Source organism: Ranitomeya variabilis, chromosome 1 (assembly GCF_051348905.1).
Source record: "Ranitomeya variabilis isolate aRanVar5 chromosome 1, aRanVar5.hap1, whole genome shotgun sequence".
NCBI lineage: Eukaryota > Metazoa > Chordata > Amphibia > Anura > Dendrobatidae > Ranitomeya > Ranitomeya variabilis.
In genome coordinates, this window is record NC_135232.1 from 531,193,309 (window position 1) to 531,206,903 (window position 13,595).

General features: G+C 43.0%; 1 protein-coding gene across 4 annotated transcripts in view; it reads left to right on the forward strand.

Annotated features, from left to right (window-relative positions):
* Nucleotides 1–13,595, forward strand: part of LOC143766626 (NAD-dependent protein deacylase sirtuin-6-like) — a 304,913-nt gene that overhangs the window by 183,366 nt on the left and 107,952 nt on the right. The gene's annotated exons all lie outside the window — the stretch shown is intronic.

The window sequence follows — 13,595 nt, forward strand, 5'->3', positions numbered from 1 at the left end:
TGTCAGCGCCCGGAGAAGCAGAGACTGCCAAGAGCAGGTGAGTATGGGGGCATTGCGCGATATTCACCTGGCCGCGTTCCACCGCTGGGCGCCTCTCCGTCTTCCTCTGCAGTGACGCTCAGGTCAGAGGGCGCGATGACGCGATTGTGCGCGCCGCCCAGCAGTGGACTATAGCAAGTTCCGGGGGCTTGAGCGACGAGAGGTGAGTGTGAGTTTTTGTTTGTTTTTTTTAGTTGCAGCAATAGCATATGAGGCAAAAGTCTGTATGGAGCATCATATGGGGCCATAATCAACATTTGTGGAGCATTATACGGGGCAAATGTGTCTATGGAGCATCTAATGGGGCCATAATCGGCATTTGTGGAGCATTATACGGGGCAAATGTATCTATGGAGCATCTTATGGGGCCATAATCAGCATTTGTGGAGCATTATATGGGGCATATGTCTGTATGGAGCATCTTATGGGGCCATAATCAGCATTTGTGCAGTATTGTATGGGGCAAATGTCTGTATGGAGCATCTTATAGGGCCATAATCAGAATTTGTGGAGCATTACACTATGTTCCAAATTATTATGCAAATTACGTTTTTCTCTGATTTTCCTAAATGGTTGGTGCAAATGACAGTCATTCTAATAAAAGTAATCACCCGTTAGAGTATACATCGAATTTTATTGAGTAAACCTCCCAATGATAACAGTATAATCTCCAGAATGAATAAAAACTTAAAATGCACTGTTCCAAATTAGGCACAGTAGAATTTCTAAACATTTGATATGTTTTAAAGAACTGAAAATGCTCATTTGTGGAATTTGCAGCATTAGGAGGTCACATTCGCTGAACAAAAAAGCTATTTAACTCCAAAACATCCTAACAGGCCAAGTTACATGTTAACATAGGACCCCTTCTTTGATATCACCTTCACAATTCTTGCATCCATTGAACTTGTACGTTTTTGGAGAGTTTCTGCTTGTATTTCTTTGCATGAAGTCAGAACAGCCTCCTAGAGCTGCTGTTTTGATGTGAACTGCCTCCCACTCTCATAGATCTTTTGCTTGATGATACTCCAAAGGTTCTCTATAGGGTTGAGGTCAGGGGAAGATGGTGGCCACACCATGAGTTTATCTCCTTTTATGCCCATAGCAGCCAATGACTCAGAGGTTTTCTTTGCAGCATGAGATGGTGCATTGTCATGCATGAAAATGATTTTGCTCCTGAAGGCACATTTCTGCTTTTTATACCATGGAGGAAAGTTGTCAGTCAGAAACTATATACTTTGCAGAGGTCGTTTTCACACCTTCAGGAACCTTAAAGGGCCCTACCAGCTGTTTCTCCATGATTCCGGCCCAAAACATGACTCCTCCACCCCCTTGCTGTTGTTGCAGCCTTGTTGGGACATGGTGGCCATCCACCAACCATCCACTACTCCATCCATTTGGACCATCCAGGGTTGCTCAACACTTATCAGTAAACAAGAATGTTTGGAAATTTATCTTCATGTATGTGTGGGCCCAATGCAACCATTTCTGCTTGTGAACAATGTTTAAGGATGGCCGAATAGTAGGTTTATGCACCACAGCAAGCCTTTGAAGGAGCCTACACCTTGAGGTTCGAGGGACTCCAGAGGCACCAGCAGCTTCAAATATCTGTTTGCTGCTTTGTAATGGCTTTTTAGCAGCTGCTCTCTAAATCCGATGAACTTGCCTGGCAGAAATCTTCCTCATTATGCCTTTGTCAGCACAAACACATCTGTGCTCAGATACAACCACAAATCTCTTAACAGTACGATGATCTCGCTTAAGTTTTCGGGAAATTTCTAATGTTTTCATCCCTTCACCAAGGCATTGCATTATTTGATGCTTTTCAGCAGCAGAGTGATCGTTTTTCTTTCCCATGTTACTTGAAATCTGCGACCTGCTTAATAATGTGGAACATCCTTTTTAAGTAGTTTTCCTTTAATTAGAATCACCTGGAAAACCAATTATCACATGTGTTTAAGATTGATTTCAGTGATCCATTGAGCACTGAGACACAATACCATCCACGAGTTTATTTGAAAAACAAAACAATTAAATCTTTATGACACTTAAATCCAATTTGCATAATAATTTGGAACACAGTGTAGATGGGGCTTATGTCTGTATGGAGCATCTTATGGGGCCATAATCAGTGTTTGTGCAGCATTATATGGGGCAAATATCTGTATGGAGCATCTTCCCATCTCATTTATATCATTGTTGTATGTTTTAGCACTTTTATACAATAAAAACTATTATATATATATATATATATATATATATATATATATATATATATATATATATATATATATATATATATATATATATATATATATATTTTTGCATTGCTTTATTCTGAGGGCTATAACCTTTTTATTTTTTCGCTGATGACGCTGTATGGTGGCTCGTCTTTTGCGGGACATGATGACGTTTTCGGCTGTACCATGTTTATTTATATCCGTCTTTGGATCGCGTGTTCCGCAGTATGATGATAACGCATTGTTTTTTTTGTTGTTTTTTTTTACGATGTTCACTGAAAGAAAGGGTTAACTAGTGGGTCAGTTTTATAGGTCGGGTCGTTACGGACGTGGCGATACTAAATGTGTACTTTTATTGTTTTATTTTGTTTACATAAAGAAATGTATTTATTGGAACAATATTTTTTTTCTTTTATTTAGGAATTTTTTATATATATATTTTTACAGTGTAATTTTTTTTAACTTTGTCCTAGGGTGAAACATCACTGTATAGTGTCAGATCGCTGATCTGACACTTTGCAGAGCACTGTGTCAGATCAGCGATCTGAGAAGCAGTGCAGGAGGCTTGCCGGCGCTTGCTCTCAGCAGGTGCTCGCAAGCCACCTCCCTGCAGGACCCGGTGTTAAATATTAATTATTAATTGAATTATTCTTATTCTCAATTCAGTACTGAGCACATTGCTTCTTGCTGACATTACAAAGGGCTATTTCTGTGTGTGTAGCTCAGAGTATAAGTCAACACCATATAAAGAGGAACACGTGGTCTGTGGGACATATAAATAATGTCTCTTAGGAGGGTGTGGGGGTTTTTGTCACGTGGGGGCTGTCACCTCCTGCCTTCACCATCATTCTCCATGGACATCAGAACAAGTCACACAAGGAAGGAACAGGAACAGCTGGTAGCCATGATAAACTTCAGATTTCACACAGACAAAAGGCTTTTACCATTCAGAACTTTGGGAAAGATGAGTATCAAGTGCTGATATTTAAACATGGACAATCTGTTCGTAACTATTTCATCTATTTTATGTTTTGCTGCAATGTGGGTTTTCTGTGGACAATTCAATAAACCACTACCTTTTTTATGAGAATATCATGACATTTTTATTTAAGAATAACGCACCTGGTAAAGTCCTGAATAAATAAATGTGCGAAAATAAGCATATTTAACACCCGGAAGGACCCCCGCGGCCATGTTGGATCCGGGGCCTGCAGGGAGGAGAACGGAGGAGACCTTCGGAACAATGTGATCACATCTCATGATCACATCTCGTTGTTCCGAGGGTCTCACGGAAACACGCAGGGAGCCCCCTCCTTGCGCGATGCTCCCCTATGCCGCTGGAACACTGCGATCATGTTTGATCACAGTGTTCCAGGGGTTAATGTGCGGTCTGTGAATGTCAACTGTGATAATCTATGACAGTGTTCCCCAAGTCAGGTCCTCAAGAGCCACCAACAGGTCACGTTTTCAGTATTTCCTTAGTATTGCACAGGTGATAATTGCGTCACCTTCACAGGCAATAATTCCATCACCTTTGCAATACTAAGGAAATCCTGAAAACATGACCTGTTGGTGACTCTTGGGGAACACTAATCTATGACGTATTGTCCCGTCCATGGGAATTAAGTCCCAGGTCACATGGACGGGAAAGTACATCCAATGGCAGAAAGGGGTTAATATTGAGAGAATATCTAAAATGAAATCCAGAAAATCACATTGTATAAATTATCTAACATTTTTTGCATTTTCCATTGAGAAATAAGTGTTTGATCCCTCTGGCAAACAAGACTTAATGGCAAAACCCTTGTTGGCAAGCACAGCAGTCAGACGTTTTATGTAGTTGATGATGAGGTTTTCGCACATGTCAGGAGGAATTTTGGTCCACTCCTCTTTGTATATCATCTCTAAATTATTAAGATTTTGAGGCTGTCGCTTGGCAATTTGGAGCTTCATCTCCCTCCATAAGTTTTCTATGGGATCAAGGTCTGGAGACTGGCTAGGCCACTCCATGACCTCAAATAAATCTGCAAAAGGGATTATTAATTGCATAGTAACAATGCGATTATGCGGCAGCGCAGGTACCAGGGCTGGCACCTGCCTGCAGAAGCGGGTTTTTTTTATTCAGTATGTGATGGTATTCATTATGCAAACTAGGGGGCAGGTCACTGAGGGCTTAGTGATCAGTCAGGAGTCTGCATTATGAATATCTAATCGCAGCGCCACATACACCGACCCCGTCTAAGGATGCGAGAATATCATTAAAACAAAACCGAAAATAAAGATTAAAGAATCATCACAAGACATCATCAGCCAAGGTATCATTTTAATCAGTATAACTGCGCCGACTTGACACTGTGTGTAGGTTGCTATGCACATCCCTGCTGACAGGTACCCTTTAATGTGCTTCTTTTTGAGCCACTCCTTTGTTGCCTTGGCTGTATGTTTTGAGTCATTGTCTTGCTGGAAGACCCAGCCACAACTTATTTTTAATGTCCTGGCGGAGGGAAGGAGGTTGCCACTAAGGATTTTATGGTACATGACTCCATCCATTTTCCCATTGAGGCGGTGAAGCAGTCCTGTGCCCTTAGCAGAGAAACTCCCCCAAAAACATAATGTTCCCACCTGCATGCTTGACAGTGGGAACGGTGTTCTTTGGGTCATAGGCAGCATTTCTCTTCCTCCAAACACAGTGAATTGAGTTAATGCCAAAGAGTTCAATTTTTGTCTCATTTGACCACAGTACCTTCTCCCAGTCACTCACAGAATCATCCAGGTGTTCACTGACAAACTTCAGATGGCCCTGTACATGTGCCTTCTTGAGCAGGGGGACCTTGTGGGCATTGCAGGATTTTAAACCTTTACAGCGTTATGTGTTACCAATGGTTTTATTGGTGACTGCGATTATTAACAAGTTCTCCTCGTGTAGTTTTAGACTGATCTCTCACCTTTCTCATGATCAAGGATACCCCACGAGATGAGATTTTGCATGGTGCTCCAGATCGATGTCGATTTAGTCATTTGGTATTTCTTCCATTTTCTTACTATTGCACCAACAGTTGTCTCCTTCTCACCCAGCGTCTTACGTATGGCTTTGTAGCCCATTCCAGCTTTGTGCACGTCTATTATCTTTTCCCTGACATCCTTAGAAAGCTTTTTGGTCTTTCCCAAGTTGTAGAGGTTAGTCTGACTGATTGAGTCTGTGGACAGGAGTCTTTTATAAAGGTAACTATATAAGACAGCTGTCTTTAATGCAGGTTACGAGTTGATTAGGAGTGTAACTGGTCTGTAGGAGCCAGAACTCTTAATGGTTGGTAGGTGATCAAATACTTATTTATCACTGCAAAATGCAAATAAATTTATATAATTTATACAACGTGATTTTCTGGATTTTATTTTTGGTTTTCTGTGTTAAAATTAACCTACCCTTTAAAATTATAGACTGTTCGTGTCTTTGTCAGTGGGCAAACTTGCATAACCAGCAAGGGATCAAATAATTATTTCCTTTACTGTATGTCTCCTGTAACTCTTCATGGTGGGAGGAAGGAGGACCAGGTTGAGTATTCAGAGGCCCAGCCTCTTGGCTACTGGGACTGGACCGTGTGGAAGACTTTATGATGCTGATTGTCAACACACTAGAATCATTGCCATCCAACCCACAACATCCTCGCACTTTTCTGAGTTTGTCAGTGGTGTAGCTCTCTGACCACATTTTGACAGGAAGATAGAACGAGATCCAGTCCCCTTCTGATCTGTAACACAGCCTTGGTTGGCACCACTACATCCACGTCTCTTAACGTCACCCTTTCTCATATTGAATGCTTTATGCTTATGAACTAATAACTTCCTGGCTTTATTTTTCACCCGAACAGAGGTGTTATGTACAAATTGACTATATCTAGCAATGTGTGGGAATTTTTTTCTGTTGCAGTATATGTTTTATTACACTTTAACAGCAGACTCAGGAAAATTGGAGGCAAATAAGTCACGTTCGCGTATCTCTGCAGGCTTTGCGCCAGTCACACAACTGCTAGATAAAGATACGCTATTTATTAGACCAATATAAGTTTTTTATTATATATATATATATATATATATATATATATATATATATATATATATTTGTCTAAGGGGTACCTCCGTCTTTCTGTCGGCAACTTCCGTCACGGTTATTCATTCGCGGATTGGTCTCGCCAGCTGCCTGTCATGGCTGCCGCAACCAATCAGCGACGGGCACAGTCCAATTAGTCCCTCCCTACTCCCCTGCAGTCAGTGCCGGGTGGCCGCTCCGCAGTCACGGCTCACAGGGTTAATGCCAGCGGTATCGGACCGCGTTATGCCGCGGGTAACTCACTCCGTTACCGCCGCTATTAACCCTGTGCGACCAAGTTTTTACTATTGACGCTGCCTATGCAGCATCAAAAGTAAAAGGATCTTTTACTTTCCCGCTCCTCGCTACCCTCCGGTAACCGCTCTGTGCAAGCGGCAGGTTCCGGTAGCAAGGATCGTATGGCAGAAGGACCTGCCATGATGTCACGGTCATGTGACCGCGACGTCATCACAGGGCCTGCGTGAGAAGGACCTGCTATGACGTCACGGTCATGTGACCGTGACGTCATCACACCCTGGGACCGGAAGCTGCCACCTGTACCGCGCACAGGCAACAGAACTACAAGTATGGTGAGTATGTTAGAACTACAAGGGGCCCTCGGATCGGAAGGTGAGTATGTTTATTTTTTATTTTTAACCTGTGACATACGTGGCTGGGCAATATACTACGTAGCTAAGCAATATACTACGTGGCTGGGCAATATAGTACGTGGCTGGGCAATATACTACGTGGCTCTGTGCTGTATACTATGTCGCTGTGCAATATACTACGTCACTGGGCAATATACTACGTCGCTGTGCAATATACTACGTGGCTTTGTGCTGTATACTACGTCACTGGGCAATATACTACAAAACTGGGCAATATACTACGTCACTGGGCAATATACTACATGGCTGGGCAATATACTATGTGGCTGGGCTATATACTACGTGGTTGGGCTATATACTACGTCACTGGGCAATATACTACGTGGCTGGGCAATATACTACGTGGTTGGGCAATATACTATGTGTCTGGCCAACATACTACGTGGGCTGTGCAATATACTACGTGGACATGCATATTTTAGAATACCCGATGCGTTAGAATCGGGCCACCATCTAAAATATATAAGTGTATTGTGATGTCTCCATCATGGCGTCTTTCAGCTGGTCTCATACAGACCCCTTGGGTAATTTTTGGAAAACTTTGCACATTATGCAATGGTGAAACTTGTGCTCCCTATCTCTACCTGTTGTAATAACTGCTAAATGTATTGTGAGGTCCCCATCACAGCCTCTTTCAGCGCGTATGATACAGACCCTTTGAGTTAATTTTTGGAAACCTTTGTACGTAGTGCAAAGGTCAAATTTCTACTCTCAATCTCTATATATTCTATTAGAATTTTATTTATCGTGTTGCCCCTCTCACAGTCTCTTTAAGCATGTATCTGGTAGCCTGATGTTGATTTTTGGGTCTGCGCTTGAAAATTTTGAAACATTTATGCATTAATGTTCTCCACACAATTCAAGTTTCAGCCTTACACATAATATGAGTATATGCTGCGATTTAGAAAATCTTACCCACACATCACTTTTTAAAGGGAAATTCGACATATTACGGTATCTCTGTTAGTATAAGCCATATACCACTCATATGCGCAGCATACCAGTAGGTGGGTGGAATGCCTGTGTACAAAATCTTTGACAGTGAAACCACTGGCCCTTCCCCTGTTACTTCCTTCCCAATCTGCTGTCCAGGAAGGAGGTGCTTGTGCCTCCTGTCCATCAGCTGCAGTTGCACAGACACAACAGTCAGCAACCACGTCCAATTTGTTGTCCCAGCGCAGCGTTCAGTTGTCCCTCGTCATCATATATATCTGTTCACAAATTGTTAGTTAGATAGGACCTTCATGTTTGTTAGCACTTTACATTGTCCGATGCTGGATATAAGAACATTGCTGACTCTTCCAGGCTCCTAAATGAGACTTCTGTCTCTTTATTAAACTGTTGCTTCCCTTACATTTTCTCAATTTGGTTCCTTACAAAAAATGGTGGTGGGGTATTTGCCAATTTACGTACATTTTAAGCACGTCTAAGCGACTGGGATAATATGCTCCATAGACCTATTCAGGCCGCAGCCTTATACATGTTGGAACATGGTCATTGCCTCGCTAAGGCTTTTACCTGTCAACTGAGTAATATACTCCACAGACCTCGACACTCTCTGAGATATACAGTACTGTAATTACTCCATTGTTGCTCATAACCATGCAAAAGATACATTCTAGAAGGTTTTGAGGTGCAAGTGTAACGGAGGAGGAACAAGCTGCAAAAACGGACACCACCACAAGGATGTAAAAAATGAATTCTTCTAAAGGGTATCAATGATTTGCGCTATAAGTACCTTCTCAGGAGAGAGGTGGGGTAGTCAAGGGAAATTGAGTGCTATGATTGTGTACCACAAGGATATATGCATAGATTAGAGGCAATATTAAAGTTACAATATTAGGGTAAGGCTGGGTTCACACTGCGTTAGTGTGACCCGTTTAACGGACTACGTTACACCGCGGCATAACGCGGTGTAACGTAGTCCGTTAACGCCGCCATTGAATGCAATGGCGGACGCATCGTTAACTACCGTATTTCGCGGCATATAAGACGCACCGGACCATAAGACGCACCCCAAATTTGGGGTGAAAATTGCAGAAAAAAAGATTTTTTATAAGATGGGGGTCCGTCTTATTGTCCGAATTTACAGTATCTTACCTGAGGGCTGGTAGTGGCAGAGCAGGGTCACAGGAGGCATGGTGGCGGCAGAGGTGGGGTGATGCGGTACGGCGTGCACCTGAGCAGGGTCCCTTCCTGCTTAGGTGGGCGACGCCACGGCCTGGTGTCCATGGGAGGGTGGCAGCAGTGGTTACCGACAGAGGTGCTGGGATGAGGAAGCACAGTGAGAGGTATGGCGTGAGAGGGGTCCCTTTCCCCGGTGAGGTGATGGAAGGATCTCGTGGGCACATGGACTGGAGATGATGGAGGTAGTGGTGTACATTGTGAAGCGAGTATTCCACAGGAGCTCAGATGTCTGAGCGCCGGGAAGCGGCAAGGACTCAGACATATGAGCGCCTGTGGAATACTCGCTTCACAATGTACACCACTACCTCCATCATCTCCAGTCCATGTGCCCACGAGATCCTTCCTGAACCTTGCTGCACCCATCCTGGGAAGCAAAAGGATACAGGATACAGAGTCCAAAGTCCCGGTGAGGTGATGCAGCAGCCGGTAATGCTTACCGTGGACCGTGGCGGTGGAGATGAGGAGGCGCAGTGAGCAGGGTCCCTTTCCCCGGTGAGTTGATGCTGCAGCCCCGGTAATGCACAGAGCCGGGTGAATCCTGTTGATATCGGTGGGCGCGGCCATCTTCCTGAGGCCGCGCGTTCGCAGATGGAGCTCTAGTGCCCGGGGCTTCAGGAAAATGGCCGCCGCGATCCCCATCTGCGCACGCGCGGCATCTCGCGGCCATTTTCCTAAAGCCCCGGGCACTAGAGCTCCATCTGCGAACGCGCGGCCTCAGGAAGATGGCCGCGCGCACCGATAACAACAGGATTCACCCGGCTCTGTGCATTACCGGGGCTGCAGCATCAACTCACCGGGGAAAGGGACCCCGCTCACTGCGCCTCCTCATCTCCACCGCCGCACCTCTGCCACCGCACCTCTGCCGCCACGGTCCACGGTAAGCCTGCATTGCGCATATAAGACGCACCCCCCATTTTCCCCCCTTTTTTGGGGGGGAAAAAGTGCGTCTTATATGCCAAAAAATACGGTACCTCTTGAAGCTCATCAAGAGTGTGCAAAGCAGTCATCAAAGCAAAAGGTGTCTACTTTCAAGAACCTAGAATATAAGACATATTTTCAGTTGTTTCACACTTTTTTAAGTATATAATTCTACATGTGTTAATTCATAGTTTTGATGCCTTCAGTGTGAATGTACAATTTTCATAGTCATGAAAATACAGAAAAATCTTTAAATGAGAAGTTGTGTCCAAACTTTTGCTCTGGACTGTATATGGGGAATCGGTAGAATTATAAGCCTGGTATAATAACTCCCTTTCACGAATTATTAACATATATGATGGATCTAACAGTGTTTCCTACATGGGTTAATGCTTAACAGTCAGGAACATCAATAGTCATATGAGGATAGAAATGGCACATGAATTACTTTTCCCCAAATGATAAGAGGTATAAAAGATCCTGCATGGGCAGATGGTGGACAATCTCTAATGGTTGTCCACGCAGTTCACGTTGGTGGCTAGCGGTTTGTGAAAGCAGAATTTTCTTATGAAGTGGAGCGCTGTCCCGGCTGGCGACAGATGCTCCGTGCAGCTCCTACCCTTCGATGCGCAGAATTCTGTGCGCCGCGATGTAGTCCGACGCTGTGACACTGACTGAGAGGAAGACAGGACCTCTGTGACGTCTATGGTCACATGATGCACACTTGACTGAATGGAGTAAGAGGCGCAGTAAGGACCAAATCCAACGCATTTTGGAAAAATCTTAGTTACTTACTGGTAACAGGATTTTACAGAGCCCAAGACAGCACCACCTGAGAGAGGATATCCGCCCACCATGATAGGAAACCTACTGAATAAAAAAGCGGTACCTCTCCTCCGCATCAGTTTGGTTTTGGCGCACGATAGAACTACCAGACAGTAACATAACCCATCACCAAATACATTTTTCTTTACACCTTTTAAAGTGCACACCACTAGTGTCATAGCGGGGGAGGGAATATAAGGGTTCGGTCATGGGCTCTGTAAAATCCCATTACCAGTAAGAAACTAAGATTTTTTTTTTCCCTTCTCCCATGACAGCACCACTTGAATATGCAAATTGCCTCTTCTGAGAAAAAGAGGACTTAACTCTATAGCGCCACCTGTTGGAAGTATTGAGATACTGATTTGGCTTTTATCGTAAGTCATATTGCACGACTTGTTAGAGGGTTGATTGTGACTTGTAGGGTCGCTACTTCCAACAGGTGGCGCTATAGAGTTAAGTCCTCTTTTTCTCAGAAGAGGCAATTTGCATATTTAATTTCCCAGAGGAGCATTGTACGGCAAATAAGCCTCCTTACCTTGACAAGCCAGAGATAGTATGTCACTCTCCATAAGGAGAAACGATACCCCTTAGACCCCAGCACCACTTGAGAGATTTATATAGATCAAAGCACCCTAGGGAGGGATCACTGCTTCCAATACCTTCCTCCCACAGAAGAGGTCAACAGAGGAGGACAGTTTGAGGCGACAGTGTCTATAGAAGGTGGAAGGAGAAGACCATGTGGCTGCTTTACATATGTGGTCGATGGACACGTGTTCTTACTTATGATTGTTTACCATTAATCCTTTTGATTCCCCTCCACTTGATTACACTGGTCTACAAAAAAAAAAAAAAAATTCTGGCATGGACTTTAAGAACAGTTTTAGACTAATTTGAGGGTGCTGAATTCACATCTGATCTTATAATTTCTCTATCACATCACGTTTTTGCGCTATAGGTATATAGCCCATTTTCATGAATTCCATGATAAATATAAGTAGTGTATGAAAATTGCCAGTTTAAATGGTTCACTAAGGTAAATTTAATTTAATTTGGGTGGTTAATTTGTGTTTATTTGAAAATGGTTAACTTTCTTTTGGGTCTGCAAGGAGGGTGCACAAAACACCCTTGTTTTCTGTGCTATTGGGACAGTAGAGCTACAGCAGAGCATTGGGTGAAAACTGAATGGCCTCAGCGACAGTTTGGCATCTGGCGATAAGAATGTCATCCATGATCCTCTAGTGGATAGGAAGAATATGGTCTTTCCTCCCTTACACATAAAACTTGGATTGATGAAGCAGTTCGTCAAACCTCTCAATCACAGTGGAGAATGCTTTAACTATATATGTTCAACTTTTCCTGGTCTTAGTGAAGAGAAGAAAAAGACTGGAATATTTGATGGACCTCAAATAAGAACACTTATGAGAGACCCAAATTTTATCACATCAATGAATGAGACAGAAGAAAGAGCTTGGAATGCATTTTGTAATGTGGTGCAGAATTTTCTAGGGAATAAGAAAGCAGACAACTATGAAGAGATTGTGGAAGAGCTACTAATGAGTCTGCGAAATCTTGGATGTAGAATGAGTGTCAAGATTCACTATTTACACAGCCATTTGGACTTTTTTCCAGAGAACCTTGGGGATGTGAGCAAGGAACAAGAGGAGCATGTTCATCGGGACATTAAAACAATGGAAGAACGGTATCAAGGCCGGGGGGACTCACATATGATGGCTGACTATTGCTGGAGCTTGATGAGACAACCCAGAAGCTGTACATCACAGATCAGCGAAGAAAAGAAAGTTCAAGTAACTGCCGTTTGCCATTCATCTGTGTGCCATATATATGTGTTTTTATATTTTGTAGTTTAATTCTGTAAGTATATTTGATTTGCTGTACATAGACTTTATAATCTTTGTTATTCCTTGATTAAAAATATACAAAATGTAGTACCGGAAATCATGTGTTTTTATCATAAAACATTAGGGAGTAATTTTCATCAAAAATTGAAAATATCTCGAAATCCTGATGTGATAGCCAAAGACGGAGTTCATATTCGTAATCAGCAGCCAAAATTGACTTAAAATATGTTTTAAAACCTTTTGCCAGAAAAATTGCGTTGACCAGTGTTATCAGTCGCACTCATTGACATTGCTTTATATCGCTCTATTCACTCATTATCGGCAACCCTAATATTGTATCTTTAATATTGCCTCTAATCTATGCAGATATCCTTGTACATAATCATAGTACTCTGTTTCCGTTGACTACCCCACCTCTCTCCTGGGAAGGTACTTATAGCGCAAATACCCTTTAAAAGATACATTCTGCCTGGTTGGGTAGTTTCCAGAAGAAGTGCATAGGTTTGTGCAGATTGGTCAATGGCACTCCTGTCTCTTTCCCTTGAAGAGGCTGCTTCCAAGTAAAATGAGGCTTGTACATGTTCCTGACCTGAAAGACTGATCATGCTACAGGCTCTCGCTTGCATATACAGTATTCATGATTTAATTCTAATGCTTTTGATGTCTCGTAGAATCCAATTTCCTGACATTGATAATACAGCTCCCCCAACTCCCGTATTATATTCACCTTACAGCGGCTTCACCCGCTATGACAGTTGTTCCATTGGCA